Genomic DNA, 7,823 nt, shown 5'->3' with positions numbered 1-7,823 from the left:
AATCAACTTTCAAAAAATTCTTGCAAATTGACATCCTCATATCCCGTGAAAAATGTTTGCTGCAGTTATATCGACACTCTTTACAGTTAACTGGTTACGGAATTTGGACGAATTTCTTTTTTTTTTTTTTTTTACTTTGACGGCTTACTTTTTTTCCATCGGCCTCTCTTTCTTCTTGTGTTGCCTTTCTGAACTATTTCTATTGTTTCAGTTTCTTCTACATCCTATTAATCTTCTGATCTAGACTCAGGATCTTGTTACGATCTTAAATGGAACAATCTAGATAAAAATCTAATCCATTTGTTTTAATGTAACTGTCACCGTGGACCACGTTTCTTTCAGCATAAGAATATGGCTTTATTTTCATTTTGATTTTCCATTAAAACACTATGTATTTGTCCATTGCTTCATCTGCAACTTCCGTTCTACTTTCTCACTTGTCATTATTTCCATCCGGCATCTTTTCAAGAGCTGAAAATAATTAAATATGTTTAAAATTCTTAGAACTTCTACTTACTTCAATAGTTATCATAGAATTTGCTTATATGAGCTTTTTAAACTGTTTAAGATATTTTTGAACATATTCGCTAATAACACAAAAATTATAACCAAATACTAACCAGATTAATCAGGCAGTAAATATATAATAATTCCAAATGCTTTAAGTGAATTTGTCACTAAGAAGTAGGTAGTGTTGCCCTTTCAACATAATTTTTTAATAATTAGATACGGTTTATTAATGACAAATTCATTTAAATAATTTGGAATCACGGACGTCTGCAGAAAATTTTCCAAGAAAATCAACGCTTTGAGAAATAATTACATCAATAAATTTTTATTTAATTATTTAATTTAAGTTTTATTTTTATACAAGTGCATTATAAAATACAGGATTACATCTATACAAAAATCAGTGTCCATGGTTAAGGTATAAGATACATATCTCAAACACTTTTACGATTATAATTTGTAGAATTTTTTTTCGATCCCAGAGGACAAATGCCCTTTTTGCATCCTCTGCCAACGTCTATGTTTGGATCAGTATGTATTTATTGTCCTATTAATCCGGCTGGTATTTGCTTATAATTACTAATAATTCGGATTTGATCGCTATTATATTAATAAACGTAAAAATTGTTTGAAAAATAAATAAACTCATACCATAAAACAAAAGAGGTTAAGTTACCATAAAAATCTGCTAAAATCCTCAGTGCACTTGACTGATTTTTGCTGCAGGCCTATTTCTCGAAACCATGTAAAATTGATGTGCTAATTTTCTCAAAAACTATCAGTTTTCAGATATAATACACATACATGGAAATTACTTGGTTTTCAATGTCTACCGATTCCTCACGTTCAAAAGTGACCAATCGTCTTCGCCTAAAATCTCGATTTTCTCACATAAAACGTAGTTTTGCAGAAGATGCCTTTTTTTACTGTCCCAAAAATAACAACATGAATGGATGATCAAATCCGCAAAATACTTATATATCTGAGCTTTCCTTATTAGCATTGGTTTCCCGCTCTAGATTATGGTATCGAAACCGACTGAAGATGTATGAATTTTGGCCAACTACGAATAGGTGGTTTTACCACAAAATTCTGATTGCGTTGCGGCTGGTGGACCGGTTTGGAGAAGCTAAAATTGACCTCGTGGGTCTTCAGGAACGCTGAACACGTCAGCTCTTTCTCCCAAACTTCCAATCGATTCCAGCCGAATGAATATCTTTCAAACTCAATCGAGGGTGACCTTTCCACACAATCAATATACAATATTTTGGATTATTTCACATAAACAAATATGAAAATATTTACACTAAAGTTATAATAGCAAAATGATATTATATTAGGCTTAATTAAACATACAAAATGTACTTTTTGTATGTTTAATTAAGCCAATTTGAAATTTCATTATTTCTTTCGAGGAAATAAACAACCGATGAATAATAGCGAAAGAATTCGAATTGGAATCATCATTCTCATCCTTCGTGATATAAACCTATTTACGGAATACTACATCATAATGGGGAGTTTTTCAATAATGATGAGTACAGTGGCCACACTAGTACTTGAATAGCCTAGTAGCTCAATCCCTACCAGCTCATTGAGGTCATTTATTGAGAGCATGACTGGATAAAATTGGAATATCACGTGATCCTGACAGCCAAGGTAGTGCACTGCGGGGAGACGAACGTCTTTCAGCAAACAAAGCACAATCTTAGGTATCATTCGTAATGGCGGACAAAATCGTAATTGGGGCCGAGGGCAGCTATAAGCAGGTCTATATTTCAGATTTGCTTCACATCAATCTTTTATGCTGCCCCCGGCCCCAGATGATGTTAGGGATACTTCGAATATGTGTGATGGCGCTTAACAAAAGAAATACTATCCAAATATATCTAACAATTTTACATAGAATCAACGAAATTATTTTCAAAATCCTCTCTATTTTTAAATATTTATCATTCATGAAAAACAAAGTTGAAAAAATATTGTTAATCCGGATTGCATCGCATCTATTATCACTTAATGTAAAAACAGAAAACTCTATATTGTTTTTCACACAGGTTACCGTAGAATTCCAATAAGAGGAATAAGTAATATACATGGAGATAATGTCCACATTATTTTTTGACTCTCTCCGCCCTGTGGGCCCCTCTCTTAGTGCCTGAGAGGGCTTCTTTTGCAAGAACATTATGGGTTCGGCCAGACCCAGAATGGAGCAACCAGGTGGTGAGGGACAAAATCTATTATATCCGAACGGACCGATCCGAAAAATTCCTGCGGTTTATCGATTGGTCCGGATTCGATTCGGGTCCTCCACAATGGTAGACTGCCATCTTAGCCACTCGGCCATCCACATATCAAAATTGCTGTCCATAAGAAATATATTGTTATATATTTATTACATTTATTTTTCTATATTGTCAAGAAAAGTGAAGAAACATATTTAATCACTCACTTTCATAACCATTTTAAAAAGTGTTTTTGGAGAATAAACCGAAATGTCCTTCGAATCCAACGCTCACCCGAGTTCAAGAATTACTAGGATGAGCGTTGAAAAATTACAGACGACGATTAATTCTCAGATATTTTATTTAAATGCATTTCGGATCGGAATTCTCGCCAATCCCTCTTCAGTCTATGAACAATAAAGTTGTTCTGTAATATCACAGTTAAAATTTTTTAACGAAGATATAAAAAATATTAAAATAAATGTCTTACAAAGGTACAATCCGCGACAGACCCTACACCGATATTTCGGACTCTTCGAAATTAATCACAGTAATAACAATCAACCTGCATCGTGTAACAAACTTTTATTCTTATGTAGTCTATATAACCTCATTCCAAACGTAATCTATTAACATCCCGCTTTTCAAATTAAGTTATCATTATTTTTAATTGCTATATGTTCTTTAAAAACTTCCGTTGTATCTGTATTCTTGTCCATTTTTCTATTGTTCTATTAGGATAAACCATTTAGTAAAGAATCTTTAACTTTGCTTCTTCTAGTCTATTCCTGGATGCAAGGTGTTACTGTGATTGATTTCGAAGAGTCCGAAATATAGGTGTAAGCTCTGTCGTGGATTGTACCTTTATAAGAAATATTAAAATAAAATTTTTTAAACAAAGGTGTAATGATTTAACTAAAATTACAAAACAATTTTATTGTTTATAGACTGAAGAGGGATTGGCAAGAATTTCGATCCGAAGTGCATTTAAATAAAATAAGAATTAATCGTCTTCTGAGTAATACTTGAAATTCGGAACATTTCGGTTTATTCGTCCAAAAACATTTTTTAAATGGTTATAAAAAGTGGCAGATTATATTCGGCAAATATTGCTTCGTATTAAATATATTTATGTATAAATTTGGTAGAATGGGATAACATTCTATATGAATTTTGCAAAAATTTTATATTAACTACCTGGATATTTTAATAAATGCACAAAGCTCCGTTTTTATTGGTAAACTAATCGTTTTGATTTTCAAATAAGCAAAATATATCATATTCATAATTTTATATTGTACAGTACATCTTGGATCAAATCATCAATTACTTGGATTTTAATGTTATAGGTATTTTTAACAGATAAATATCACTATTCTGTTTGATACTAAATTCTTTCTTTCAGAGAAGACTCGAGAAAAAAATAAATAATTACAAGCAATTATTTATTGTGACATCGTCACAATGAATAATTGCTTTATTTAAAATTTATTTAATTTAAAATATACGCTCTCCACCTCAAATTAGTAGTCTTGCCCCTGTACATCATACTTTCCTGCTGGCAATAGAGTTGTGCCGGTCATCTAACTAACTATTTTCAGGGGGAAATTTTTGAATTGAAATAATGCAACTAGTTAATCCGGGCATCCAGCACCGAAGCTTTACATATCCGTTCTCCAGTCGAGGAAGGAGGAGACGGTGGGAATTTATAGATCTACAATTTTTTTCAAATTGCAGCCCAATAATATAAAAATTTATTGTCATCTAGATGAACTCAATAAATCTTTTATATACCGTAGATACTTAATTTTAATCTAAAAAATCCTTAACAAGCCATGAGGTTTATAAAATTTAAATTTCAAATGCAATGAAAGTTGCATGAACTTTATATTCATCTACAAAAAATCATTAATAAAATATTAATACAACCAAAACTCTGCAGCTTTATTTAGAATTATTAAGAACATACATACAAATGTATCATGTTATTTTATGAATTTTTGCTAGTTCAGGATATTTAAAATATATTTTAAATTAAATACTTACATACTTATTCTGTATAATGTAATTTAATACTTAAAATTCAAATTACCGTTGGTTTAAACACTATGAAACCAAATACATGTAAAGCTGATAGAATGTGATGTTTGAACAAATATCATTTTCATATTTTTTTTTTAAATACAGCAATAAAATATCTAATTAACATACTTAATAGACCTAATTTGTCAGTTTTGTTTTCTATTTTTCTTATTACAAAATATATATATATTGAATTTATTCAAAGGGATTTTTCTATCACATCCATAAATGTTTTAAGGTCACAGATTGTATGATTCTAACTACAGCATGCATTTTTTATAAAATAAATCAATATTAATCATTTATTAACTTCTCAATTCCCTTCTCTGATTTCTAAATTTTCAAATTTCTTTCATTATAAATAATTAATTAATAGATAATAAAGTATGTAAAAGACATTAATGTAGCTACTTCAATATTTTTGACAATTAATCAATTTTAAATTTCTATGCAATTACATGAAGTATTTGCAGATTACAGAATTTTTTATAGATTTATTAATGAAATAAATATTCCTTTATTTATCATAAAATATCTTTAAAAAAATATTAATCATAAATCACATCAATAAAGTTTTGTGCCAAAAAATAATAAAAATTGAAAATTAATGTTATAAACTAATTGTAATCTTGTAATTCAATAAATGTAAAAAATTATTATAATACAGTAATGGATATTATTATCAATACAACTGATATCTGACTGATTTATAAAGAAAATGAAGATCAAAGTTCATCTTATAAATGCTTTATGCAATTTCAAATTCTAAGATATGATTAAATTCCTGATAAAGTTGTTTCTGATCATGTATCATCTAAATACTGTAAAAATGTTTATTAACCAGTTTGCAAATTTTTGAATCAGAATCCAAGTAAATCTGTTTTGTATTATTTTGCATTTCTAAAGTGGAGAGATCAAAGGAAGTCATACCAATTTTATTGTTCATACCTGTCAAAACTTGGCCTTGTCATCATTACATGATATAAGTTTTCATTACATATAAAACATTGTGTAAAATGATAAACAAAAAATTGTATATCACGTAAATTAAATGTTTAAAATATATTATTCATTTTCAATTGACATTCAAATATGCATCCTGTATTCAAAACTGAGACATTGCAATGAGAATTCAAGATCTGCTTATAATATAATCAGTTGGTACAAGTTATCCATGTGTCTACAACTTTATGAATAACAAACTATTAATAATAAAGTTTCTTATTCAATTTTTTACATTTAATTTTCTAAAAATCATAATGCTATTAATAGTAGTAAAGTTTAAGATGAATTTTTAAAACAAGTAAAACGGCGAAGACATTTTTGGGACGAGACCATGACTCAGAGAGCACGAACAACGCATGCACAAATCTCGCACTCACGCCCGTTTGTAGAAAGAGTCTCAGTATTTCATACTTTCTTTTGACTCGGTTCTCAGTCCTGACTACCTACAAGTCTGGTTTATTTTATGTGCGCATGATTTTGGCACCAAATACTCTGTGCCAAATTGAAACTCCTGACATGTACTCCCTCATACCTCTAAGGTGTGCAGCCGTTGACAGCAGCACAATTTTAGAGACGAGACAGTCTCATCAATAATTTCATTGTAACCAAGTTAAGTACTATTCTTAATAAATTATATTATCCTACCCATTATTTTACATTTTTATATTATCTTATTGTTAAATGTAGATAGTATCTAACTATTTTCAGGCTTTGGAATTGAATCATTGGTCATTATGGACAAAATTACAAATGCGAAATTTTTCCGAACTCTTCAACAATCTGAATTATCTACATTGTGACAACTCTTTCCATAAATATCCTGATGACAATCTTACCTGTTATACTGTTCTTTTTGTAATGGGCTAATTTGAGAATAGGAGCATGTAAAAGTCTAATTGACACATTCAGAGCTTATATCTCAATTGCATTTAGAATCTTTAGAATAAACTAGATTCTTTTGGAAGTATACTTCTTGTTATATATTAAAGAAAAAACTGATACATATATAGACATCAAAACCCAATATTTTATAATGAAATAGGCTGTGGTAGCTGAACTTGTCCCAATTCAGTGCCATAAGTAACCAAAGAGGATTTTTATCTAAATTAAATACGTCTGGAAGTGAGGAATCAGACAGAGGGCAAGGTAGTGTAACTGGCAATGCATCATCTGCACTGTAAGCAGCAGTTGCAGGTTCAAGTCCCACTCTAGAATGATTCTTTTTTTCCAGCATATTCTAAATTATTTAATAAATATTAATTGAATTATAATTATTAAATTTAATAAGAGATGGTGCCTAACACCTACCAAATTACTTAGTATTTAATAATTAATAATAGTGGTAAAGTAGCCCAATTTAAATCGGGTAATTGTTTGGTTTCATTAGAAAAATTGAATTGTCACTGCTTAAAATAATGAAAATAGCAAAATTTTAAATGTATACAAAGAACTGATAATGAATATTCTTGAATACTAGAGGCTATAAATCAGCCTAAAAGTTTTAGAATTTTTTACTAATTTTACAATAGATGAAAATTGTTTATATACCAATAACTCAATATTAAAAGTGAGATAATGAATATCAAATTTTAAAAACATTAAACATTTTTTAAATTTTATATAAATTCAGTGAAATTGAAATAGCAACACAAAGAAGGGAAACTGCAATTTGCCTGAAAGTTATGGACAAGATTGGAAAGTAGATAAATAAGACATAATAAAATTTTCAGAGCAGAAACACAAAAAATATATTTATTTACAAAAATGGCTTACATAGCTCTAATAGTATACATTTTAGCAATTCACTACCTATGGCATTAAGTCAGAGATTTCATAAAGTGTCTTGAGTTATTGCTTGCCATGCTTTCTTAACCTGTTGGCAAAGACAAATCTAACCATCACCTTGCATATGTCACAATTTCAATTTCACTCAGTGTATTTAAACCAAGAATTTATGAACTGCTTTATTAATTTACCCAAATAGAAGTAAAATATTGTTAT

The sequence above is a fragment of the Centruroides vittatus genome, unplaced genomic scaffold (assembly GCF_030686945.1).
Source record: "Centruroides vittatus isolate TY-2023 unplaced genomic scaffold, ASM3068694v2 contig_329, whole genome shotgun sequence".
NCBI lineage: Eukaryota > Metazoa > Arthropoda > Arachnida > Scorpiones > Buthidae > Centruroides > Centruroides vittatus.
Note: the sequence above shows the minus strand (reverse complement) of the source record.